Source organism: Ranitomeya imitator, chromosome 3, assembly GCF_032444005.1.
Source record: "Ranitomeya imitator isolate aRanImi1 chromosome 3, aRanImi1.pri, whole genome shotgun sequence".
NCBI lineage: Eukaryota > Metazoa > Chordata > Amphibia > Anura > Dendrobatidae > Ranitomeya > Ranitomeya imitator.
Window position 1 is genome coordinate 631,089,036 of NC_091284.1, and position 12,371 is coordinate 631,101,406.

A 12,371-nucleotide genomic window follows, 5' to 3' on the forward strand; every position below is an offset into this window, starting at 1 on the left:
CGGGATCGACCGAAACACGAAACCCAATGCAAGTCAATGGGGCAGCATAGTCGGCAGTGAGTGGGGGCCAGGAAAACACCTAGAGTGCCCATTTTAATGTCAAAACCATCCATTCTTCTTAATGAAGCTTGTCAAGCGTAATTTACCTTATAATAATTGGAAGGCATTTGAAATTGGGGGTCATTTGGCTAAAGTTGTGGTGGGTAGGGCTGGTTCAAGTAATTAGTGGGCCCAGGAAATCTGGACCACGTCACGGCAGTGGAGCAGGGAGAGGTAAGTATTTCAACTTTGCAAGTGCTGTGAACCTGAGCAAGCAGGGGGGGGCCCACTCGTTGGCATTGGCACTGGCACAGGGCCCCTCAAAGTACAGCGGTGTGTTTGCACGGCGGGGGCGCCTCCCACCGGCAGCAACACTTTTGCGTACCATGAGAGGCCCTGTGCCAGTGACGTCGCCAACTAGTATTCCTCCCCCCACCTGATGAAGGAACCTGCACTTTCATCTGCACCTTTCTCTTTGTCCCCGTGTAAGGTGGTATGGTATGCGGGAAGGGGGACCTGACTTTCAGCAGGGTCACAATCTTGCAGTGTAGCGTGCACGGGAAATGTTGCGTTATGGGTCAATGTACCAGCAGACTCATCTATCACTGGCTGGGCAATGGGCAGGATGAGGAGGAAACACAGATATAGGCCCAAAGAATAAAGTGGGCTAAATGCAGTTCAAAATTGGTAACACAGGACTAATCAGGGGGCATTGCAGTGGAGGACAACTGGAATGAGAGGCTGACACAGAGAGTAGGCCCAAATCAGTAAGTAGTCGAAATGCAGTTCAAAATTGGCAACAGTAGTAAACAGGCGGCACAGCTTTGTTCAGTGGAGGAGAACAGCAAGGAGTGGCAGACACCGATAGTAGGCCCCAACCCAACTAGTAGGCCAAATGCAGTCTAACGTTAACAACTACTTAACGAGCGCCTGAAAATGGAATTTCAGGACAGGAAACCAGGAGAACAGCAAGGAGCGGCAGACACCGATAGTAGGCCCCAAACCAACTAGTACGCCAAATGCAGTTGTTCCGTTTAACCACAATTTAATGAGAGCCTGAAGATAGAAGTTCAGGAAAGGCAACCTGGAGAACACCTTGGAGTGGAACACACCATCTCTCTACACCCCATACCCAATTTGTAGGTCTAATGCAGCGTAGTTTCCAACAACTACTAAACGAGAGCATGATGATCGAAGCATTGGCGAGGAAACCTGGGGAACACCTTGGAGTGGAACACACCATCTCTCTACACCCCATACCCAATTTGTAGGCCTAATGCAGCGTAGTTTCCAACAACTACTAAACGAGAGCATGATGATCGAAGCATTGGCGAGGAAACCTGGGGAACACCTTGGAGTGGAACACACCATCTCTCTACAGTGGAACAAACCATCTCTCTACACCCCATACCCAATTTGTAGGCCTAATGCAGCGTAGTTTCCAACAACTACTAAACGAGAGCCGGAAGATCGAAGCTCAGGAAAGGCAACCTGGAGAACACCTTGGAGTGGAACACACCATCTCTCTACACCCCATACCCAATTTGTAGGCCCAATGCAGCGTAGTTTCCAACAACTACTAAATGAGAGCCGGAAGATCGAAGCAATGGAGAGGAAACCTGGGGAACACCTTGGAGTGTAACACACCATCTCTCTACACCCCATACCCAATTTGTAGGCCTAATGCAGCGTAGTTTCCAACAACTACTAAACGAGAGCCGGAAGATCGAAGCAATGGAAAGGAAACCTGGGGAACACCTTGGAGTGTAACACACCATCTCTCTACACCCCATACCCAATTTGTAGGCCTAATGCAGCGTAGTTTCCAACAACTGGGAGACTGGTGGTGGTGGGAGACTCACTACTGAGAGGCACAGAAGCAGCCATCTGCAGACCGGACATAACTGCAAGAGAAGTATGCTGCCTTCCAGGTACGATGATCAAGGATGTGACCGATAGGATACCAAAGCTCTTCAGCTCCAAGGACGTCCACCCATTTCTTCTGATACATGTTGGCACCAATGACACGGCAAGGAAGGACCTACCGACAATCTGCAAGGACTTTGAAGAGTTGGGGAAGAAAGTAAAGGAACTGGATGCACAGGTAGTTTTTTCTTCTATCCTTCCAGTAGACGGGCATGGCACCAGGAGATGGAACAGGATCCTTGATGCAAACAACTGGCTAAGACGATGGTGCAGACAACAAGGATTTGGATTCCTGGACCACGGTGTGAATTACTGGTATGATGGACTCCTCGCCAGAGACGGACTACACCTCAACAAACCTGGGAAACACACATTCGCCAGAAGACTCGCTACACTCATCAGGAGGGCGTTAAACTAGAAGAAGGGGGGACGGGAAGAAAAACATTAGACTCGAACAAAGACGACCCAGGAAAACATACTCAGAAGGGAGGTAAGAACATTTCTAAAACAATCCACAGTGAGGAGATTGGAACAAAACAAAATCCTCTAAACTGCATGCTCGCAAACGCCAGAAGCCTGACAAACAAGATGGAAGAACTAGAAGCAGAAATATCTACAGGTAACTTTGACATAGTGGGAATAACCGAGACATGGTTAGATGAAAGCTATGACTGGGCAGTTAACTTACAGGGTTACAGTCTGTTTAGAAAGGATCGTAAAAATCGGAGAGGAGGAGGGGTTTGTCTCTATGTAAAGTCTTGTCTAAAGTCCACTTTAAGGGAGGATATTAGCGAAGGGAATGAGGATGTCGAGTCCATATGGGTTGAAATTCATGGAGGGAAAAATGGTAACAAAATTCTCATTGGGGTCTGTTACAAACCCCCAAATATAACAGAAAGCATGGAAAGTCTACTTCTAAAGCAGATAGATGAAGCTGCAACCCATAATGAGGTCCTGGTTATGGGGGACTTTAACTACCCGGATATTAACTGGGAAACAGAAACCTGTGAAACCCATAAAGGCAACAGGTTTCTGCTAATAACCAAGAAAAATTATCTTTCACAATTGGTGCAGAATCCAACCAGAGGAGCAGCACTTTTAGACCTAATACTATCTAATAGACCTGACAGAATAACAAATCTGCAGGTGGTCGGGCATCTAGGAAATAGCGACCACAATATTGTACAGTTTCACCTGTCTTTCACTAGGGGGACTTGTCAGGGAGTCACAAAAACACTGAACTTTAGGAAGGCAAAGTTTGGCCAGCTTAGAGATGCCCTTAATCTGGTAGACTGGGACAATATCCTCAGAAATAAGAATACAGATAATAAATGGGAAATGTTTAAGAACATCCTAAATAGGCAGTGTAAGCGGTTTATACCTTGTGGGAATAAAAGGACTAGAAATAGGAAAAACCCAATGTGGCTAAACAAAGAAGTAAGACAGGCAATTAACAGTAAAAAGAAAGCATTTGCACTACTAAAGCAGGATGGCACCATTGAAGCTCTAAAAAACTATAGGGAGAAAAATACTTTATCTAAAAAACTAATTAAAGCTGCCAAAAAGGAAACAGAGAAGCACATTGCTAAGGAGAGTAAAACTAATCCCAAACTGTTCTTCAACTATATCAATAGTAAAAGAATAAAAACTGAAAATGTAGGCCCCTTAAAAAATAGTGAGGAAAGAATGGTTGTAGATGACGAGGAAAAAGCTAACATATTAAACACCTTCTTCTCCACGGTATTCACGGTGGAAAATGAAATGCTAGGTGAAATCCCAAGAAACAATGAAAACCCTATATTACGGGTCACCAATCTAACCCAAGAAGAGGTGCGAAACCGGCTAAATAAGATTAAAATAGATAAATCTCCGGGTCCGGATGGCATACACCCACGAGTACTAAGAGAACTAAGTAATGTAATAGATAAACCATTATTTCTTATTTTTAGTGACTCTATAGCGACAGGGTCTGTTCCGCAGGACTGGCGCATAGCAAATGTGGTGCCAATATTCAAAAAGGGCTCTAAAAGTGAACCTGGAAATTATAGGCCAGTAAGTCTAACCTCTATTGTTGGTAAAATATTTGAAGGGTTTCTGAGGGATGTTATTCTGGATTATCTCAATGAGAATAACTGTTTAACTCCATCTCAGCATGGGTTTATGAGAAATCGCTCCTGTCAAACCAATCTAATCAGTTTTTATGAAGAGGTAAGCTATAGGCTGGACCACGGTGAGTCATTGGACGTGGTATATCTCGATTTTTCCAAAGCGTTTGATACCGTGCCGCACAAGAGGTTGGTACACAAAATGAGAATGCTTGGCCTGGGGGAAAATGTGTGTAAATGGGTTAGTAACTGGCTTAGAGATAGAAAGCAGAGGGTGGTTATAAATGGTATAGTCTCTAACTGGGTCGCTGTGACCAGTGGGGTACCGCAGGGGTCAGTATTGGGACCTGTTCTCTTCAACATATTCATTAATGATCTGGTAGAAGGTTTACACAGTAAAATATCGATATTTGCAGATGATACAAAACTATGTAAAGCAGTTAATACAAGAGAAGATAGTATTCTGCTACAGATGGATCTGGATAAGTTGGAAACTTGGGCTGAAAGGTGGCAGATGAGGTTTAACAATGATAAATGTAAGGTTATACACATGGGAAGAGGGAATCAATATCACCATTACACACTGAACGGGAAACCACTGGGTAAATCTGACAGGGAGAAGGACTTGGGGATCCTAGTTAATGATAAACTTACCTGGAGCAGCCAGTGCCAGGCAGCAGCTGCCAAGGCAAACAGGATCATGGGGTGCATTAAAAGAGGTCTGGATACACATGATGAGAGCATTATACTGCCTCTGTACAAATCCCTAGTTTGACCGCACATGGAGTACTGTGTCCAGTTTTGGGCACCGGTGCTCAGGAAGGATATAATGGAACTAGAGAGAGTACAAAGGAGGGCAACAAAATTAATAAAGGGGATGGGAGAACTACAATACCCAGATAGATTAGCGAAATTAGGATTATTTAGTCTAGAAAAAAGACGACTGAGGGGCGATCTAATAACCATGTATAAGTATATAAGGGGACAATACAAATATCTCGCTGAGGATCTGTTTATACCAAGGAAGGTGACGGGCACAAGGGGGCATTCTTTGCGTCTGGAGGAGAGAAGGTTTTTCCACCAACATAGAAGAGGATTCTTTACTGTTAGGGCAATGAAAATCTGGAATTGCTTGCCTGAGGAGGTGGTGATGGCGAACTCAGTCGAGGGGTTCAAGAGAGGCCTGGATGTCTTCCTGGAGCAGAACAATATTGTATCATACAATTATTAGGTTCTGTAGAAGGACGTAGATCTGGGTATTTATTATGATGGAATATAGGCTGAACTGGATGGACAAATGTCTTTTTTCGGCCTTACTAACTATGTTACTATGTTACTATGTAACTACTAAACGAGAGCCGGAAGATCGAAGCAATGGAGAGGAAACCTGGGGAACACCTTGGAGTGTAACACACCATCTCTCTACACCCCATACCCAATTTGTAGGCCTAATGCAGCGTAGTTTCCAACAACTACTAAACGAGAGCATGAAGATCGAAGCAATGGAGAGGAAACCTGGGGAACACCTTGGAGTGGAACACACCATCTCTCTACACCCCATACCCAATTTGTAGGCCTAATGCAGCGTAGTTTCCAACAACTACTAAACGAGAGCATGATGATCGAAGCATTGGCGAGGAAACCTGGGGAACACCTTGGAGTGGAACACACCATCTCTCTACAGTGGAACACACCATCTCTCTACACCCCATACCCAATTTGTAGGCCTAATGCAGCGTAGTTTCCAACAACTACTAAACGAGAGCCGGAAGATCGAAGCTCAGGAAAGGCAACCTGGGGAACACCTTGGAGTGGAACACACCATCTCTCTACACCCCATACCCAATTTGTAGGCCCAATGCAGCGTAGTTTCCAACAACTACTAAACGAGAGCCGGAAGATCGAAGCTCAGGAAAGGCAACCTGGGGAACACCTTGGAGTGTAACAAACCCTTTCTCTACACCACGGAAGGGCTGATTCTTAGGAAGGAAGGCTGTCGGAAAGAAGCAGGGCGCGTCCGAGGGTGATTATATTCTTATTAGGTATATACTCACCCTCGGACGCACCCTGCTTCTTTATTTGTAATGAATGTTTATTTGCAATGTGGTTTTGACTTACTCTATTTTTTTGGTAAATAATGATTTTATTATTTTCATTGTTTTGCATCTTCTTGGCAATAATATAAAGAAGACGCGACAGGACAACACTTACAATTGAAAAAAACTTTCAGTTAACTACTTGCAGGAGAAAGTTATTGTAGCTGGTGGCCATTTTTAGTACTGTACCAGATTTTTGTTGTATGTGTTTGTTTTTAATGTTAAAATGTCTGCATTTGATATCTCTCCAGTATTTTCTTTTTTATAAGCAAAATACTTATTTTTATATTTTCTGATGTTGGTTCCAGGGGTACACGGGCAGCAGTGGTGTGGTCAGTGGAGGCCTAGTGGAAGGCGTGACCGCAGACAGGCATCGAAGGCCTAAAATAATAACACATGGCTGTAGGCAATTTTAAATTGGTTCCAGGGGTACACGGGCAGCAGTGGTGTGGTCAGTGGAGGCCTAGTGGAAGGAGTGACCGCAGACAGGCATCGAAGGCCTAAAATAATAACACATGGCTGTAGGCAATTTTAAATTGGTTCCAGGGGTACACGGGCAGCAGTGGTGTGGTCAGTGGAGGCCTAGTGGAAGGAGTGACCGCAGACAGGATCGAAGGCCTAAAATAATAACACATGGCTGTAGGCAATTTTAAATTGGTTCCAGGGGTACACGGGCAGCAGTGGTGTGGTCAGTGGAGGCCTAGTGGAAGGAGTGACCGCAGACAGGCATCGAAGGCCTAAAATAATAACACATGGCTGTAGGCAATTTTAAATTGGTTCCAGGGGTACACGGGCAGCAGTGGTGTGGTCAGTGGAGGCCTAGTGGAAGGAGTGACCGCAGACAGGCATCGAAGGCCTAAAATAATAACACATGGCTGTAGGCAATTTTAAATGGGTTCCAGGGGTACACGGGCAGCAGTGGTGTGGTCAGTGGAGGCCTAGTGGAAGGAGTGACCGCAGACAGGCATCGAAGGCCTAAAATAATAACACATGGCTGTAGGCAATTTTAAATTGGTTCCAGGGGTACACGGGCAGCAGTGGTGTGGTCAGTGGAGGCCTAGTGGAAGGAGTCACCGCAGACAGGCATCGAAGGCCTAAAATAATAACACATGGCTGTAGGCAATTTTAAATTGGTTCCAGGGGTACACGGGCAGCAGTGGTGTGGTCAGTGGAGGCCTAGTGGAAGGAGTGACCGCAGACAGGCATCGAAGGCCTAAAATAATAACACATGGCTGTAGGCAATTTTAAATTGGTTCCAGGGGTACACGGGCAGCAGTGGTGTGGTCAGTGGAGGCCTAGTGGAAGGAGTGACCGCAGACAGGCATCGAAGGCCTAAAATAATAACACATGGCTGTAGGCAATTTTAAATTGGTTCCAGGGGTACACGGGCAGCAGTGGTGTGGTCAGTGGAGGCCTAGTGGAAGGAGTCACCGCAGACAGGCATCGAAGGCCTAAAATAATAACACATGGCTGTAGGCAATTTTAAATTGGTTCCAGGGGTACACGGGCAGCAGTGGTGTGGTCAGTGGAGGCCTAGTGGAAGGAGTGACCGCAGACAGGCATCGAAGGCCTAAAATAATAACACATGGCTGTAGGCAATTTTAAATTGGTTCCAGGGGTACACGGGCAGCAGTGGTGTGGTCAGTGGAGGCCTAGTGGAAGGAGTGACCGCAGACAGGCATCGAAGGCCTAAAATAATAACACATGGCTGTAGGCAATTTTAAATTGGTTCCAGGGGTACACGGGCAGCAGTGGTGTGGTCAGTGGAGGCCTAATGGAAGGAGTGACCGCAGACAGGCATCGAAGGCCTAAAATAATAACACATGGCTGTAGGCAATTTTAAATTGGTTCCAGGGGTACACGGGCAGCAGTGGTGTGGTCAGTGGAGGCCTAGTGGAAGGAGTGACCGCAGACAGGCATCGAAGGCCTAAAATAATAACACATGGCTGTAGGCAATATTAAATTGGTTCCAGGGGTACACGGGCAGCAGTGGTGTGGTCAGTGGAGGCCTAGTGGAAGGAGTGACCGCAGAAAGGCATCGAAGGCCTAAAATAATAACACATGGCTGTAGGCAATTTTAAATTGGTTCCAGGGGTACACGGGCAGCAGTGGTGTGGTCAGTGGAGGCCTAGTGGAAGGAGTGACCGCAGACAGGCATCGAAGGCCTAAAATAATAACACATGGCTGTAGGCAATTTAAAATTGGTTCCAGGGGTACACGGGCAGCAGTGGTGTGGTCAGTGGAGGCCTAGTGGAAGGAGTCACCACAGACAGGCATCGAAGGCCTAAAATAATAACACATGGCTGTAGGCAATTTTAAATTGGTTCCAGGGGTACACGGGCAGCAGTGGTGTGGTCAGTGGAGGCCTAGTGGAAGGAGTGACCGCAGACAGGCATCGAAGGCCTAAAATAATAACACATGGCTGTAGGCAATTTTAAATTGGTTCCAGGGGTACACGGGCAGCAGTGGTGTGGTCAGTGGAGGCCTAGTGGAAGGAGTGACCGCAGACAGGCATCGAAGGCCTAAAATGATAAGACATGGCTGTAGGCAATTTTAAATTGGTTCCAGGGGTACACGGGCAGCAGTGGTGTGGTCAGTGGAGGCCTAGTGGAAGGAGTGACCGCAGACAGGCATCGAAGGCCTAAAATAATAACACATGGCTGTAGACAATTTTAAATTGGTTCCAGGGGTACACGGGCAGCAGTGGTGTGGTCAGTGGAGGCCTAGTGGAAGGAGTGAGCGCAGACAGGCATCGAAGGCCTAAAACAATAACACATGGCTGTAGGCAATTTTAAATTGGTTCCAGGGGTACACGGGCAGCAGTGGTGTGGTCAGTGGAGGCCTAGTGGAAGGAGTCACCGCAGACAGGCATCGAAGGCCTAAAATAATAACACATGGCTGTAGGCAATTTTAAATTGGTTCCAGGGGTACACGGGCAGCAGTGGTGTGGTCAGTGGAGGCCTAGTGGAAGGAGTGACCGCAGACAGGCATCGAAGGCCTAAAATAATAACACATGGCTGTAGGCAATTTTAAATTGGTTCCAGGGGTACACGGGCAGCAGTGGTGTGGTCAGTGGAGGCCTAGTGGAAGGAGTGACCGCAGACAGGCATCGAAGGCCTAAAATAATAACACATGGCTGTAGGCAATTCTAAATTGGTTCTAGGGGTACACGGGCAGCAGTGGTGTGGTCAGTGGAGGCCTAGTGGAAGGAGTCACCGCAGACAGGCATCGAAGGCCTAAAATAATAACACATGGCTGTAGGCAATTTTAAATTGGTTCCAGGGGTACACGGGCAGCAGTGGTGTGATCAGTGGAGGCCTAGTGGAAGGAGTCACCGCAGACAGGCATCGAAGGCCTAAAATAATAACACATGGCTGTAGGCAATTTTAAATTGGTTACAGGGGTACACGGGCAGCAGTGGTGTGGTCAGTGGAGGCCTAGTGGAAGGAGTGACCACAGACAGGCATCGAAGGCCTAACATAACAAAAATGTCAATACAATGGTGTTGTCAGTGGCAGGCATTGAAGGATGTCAGCGCATAGACTAAACATTGGTGGAGCTGTGAGATAATTTTGCAAGTGGTAGAGCACTGTTTGAGCTGGGGTGGGGGGAAACTGTCTTGTGGCCGGCGGTACAGGCCCAGGGCCCCTCATATTACAACGGTGTGTCTGACGTTGGGTGCTTACCACCACCGCCAGAGACACTTTATTGTACTAGGAGGGACCCAGTGGCAGTGCCGTCGACCAAAAGCGGGCTCACCCACCTCTTCAGACAAACTGCACTCTCACGGGTGCTGTCGCCAAGTGTCGATACCACGGCCCCGTGTGGGGAGTTTGGCCATTTAGTGAGGTGTAAACATGTCGTATGCTGGACAATCAGGTGCAGAAAATTACGAGATTGGAAAAGGCATTCAGAATAGTCCACAGGCAAGACCTTTTCATAGGAAAGCTAGGTGTCAGCCGGGCAAGGTGGGGCAAAAGATTTCGAAATCCAGTTGTGGTTCATTTTAATGAAGGTTAGATCATCTACATTTTGGGTATCCAGACGAGTCCTTTTTTCTGTTAGTATTGAACCTGCAGCACTGAATACTCTTTCTGATAGGACACTAGCTGCCGGGCAAGCAAGCTCCTGCAATGCATATTCTGCCAATTCTGGCCAGGTGTCTAATTTTGATGCCCAGTAATCAAATGGGAATGACGGTTGAGGGAGAACATCGATAAGGGATGAAAAATAGTTTGTAACCATACTGGACAAATGTTGTCTCCTGTCACTTTGAATTGATGCTGCAGTACCTGTCCTGTCTGCGGTCATAGCAAAATCACTCCACAACCTGGTCTGAAAACCCCTCTGGCCAACGCCACTTCTGTTTTCTGCCCCTCTAACTCCTCTGGTCTGCTGGCCCCTGCAGCTCGTGTGAGAACGATCATGGGCGCTGTGTGCAGGGAATGCCAGAAGCAAACGGTCAACAAGAGTTGATTGTTTGGTTGCTAATATTAGTTCCAAGTTCTCATGTGGCATTATATTTTGCAATTTGCCTTTATAGCGAGGATCAAGGAGGCAGGCCAACCAGTAATCGTCATCATTCATCATTTTAGTTATGCGTGTGTCCCTTTTGAGGATACGTAAGGCATAATCCGCCATGTGGGCCAAAGTTCCAGTTCTCAAATCTGCGGTTGTGCTTGGTTGAGGGGCAGTTTCAGGCAAATCCACGTCACTTGTGTCCCTCAAAAAACCAGAACCAGGCCTTGCCGCGCCACCAATTTCCAGTGGCCCCGGAAAAGCTTCCTCATTAAAAATATAATCATCCCCATCATCCTCCTCGTCCTCCTCCTCCTCTTCGCCCGCTACCTCGTCCTGTACACTGCCCTGGCCAGACAATGGCTGACTGTCATCAAGGCTTTCCTCTTCCTCAGCTGCAGACGCCTGATCCTTTATGTGCGTCAAACTTTGCATCAGCAGACGCATTAGGGGGATGCTCATGCTTATTATGGCGTTGTCTGCACTAACCAGCCGTGTGCATTCCTCAAAACACTGAAGGACTTGACACATGTCTTGAATCTTTGACCACTGCACACCTGACAACTCCATGTCTGCCATCCTACTGCCTGCCCGTGTATGTGTATCCTCCCACAAAAACATAACAGCCCGCCTCTGTTCACACAGTCTCTGAAGCATGTGCAGTGTTGAGTTCCACCTTGTTGCAACGTCTATGATTAGGCGATGCTGGGGAAGGTTCAAAGAACGCTGATAGGTCTGCATACGGCTGGAGTGTACGGGCGAACGTCGGATATGTGAGCAAAGTCCACGCACTTTGAGGAGCAGGTCGGATAACCCCGGATAACTTTTCAGGAAGCACTGCACCACCAGGTTTAAGGTGTGAGCCAGGCAAGGAATGTGTTTCAGTTGGGAAAGGGAGATGGCAGCCATGAAATTCCTTCCGTTATCACTCACTACCTTGCCTGCCTCAAGATCTACAGTGCCCAGCCACGACTGCGTTTCTTTCTGCAAGAACTCGGACAGAACTTCCCCGGTGTGTCTGTTGTCGCCCAAACACTTCATAGCCAATACAGCCTGCTTACGTTTGCCAGTAGCTGCCCCATAATGGGAGACCTGGTGTGCAACAGTGGCAGCTGCGGATGGAGTGGTTGTGCGACTGCGGTCTGTGGACGAGCTCTCGCTTCTGCAGGAGGACGAAGAGGAGGAGGAGGGGGTGCGAACGGCTACAGCCAATTGTTTCCTAGACCGTGGGCTAGGCAGAACTGTCCCAAACTTGCTGTCCCCTGTGGACCCTGCATCCACCACATTTACCCAGTGTGCCGTGATGGACACGTAACGTCCCTGGCCATGCCTACTGGTCCATGCATCTGTTGTCAGGTGCACCTTTGTGCTCACAGATTGCCTGAGTGCATGGACGATGCGCTCTTTAACATGCTGGTGGAGGGCTGGGATGGCTTTTCTGGAAAAAAAGTGTCGACTGGGTAGCTCGTAGCGTGGTACAGCGTAGTCCATCAGGGCTTTGAAAGCTTCGCTTTCAACTAACCGGTAGGGCATCATCTCTAACGAGATTAGTCTAGCTATGTGTGCATTCAAACCCTGTGTACGCGGATGCGAGGCTAAGTACTTCCTTTTTCTAACCATAGTCTCATGTAGGGTGAGCTGGACTGGAGAGCTGGAGATCGTGGAACTAGCGGGGGTGCCGGTGGAC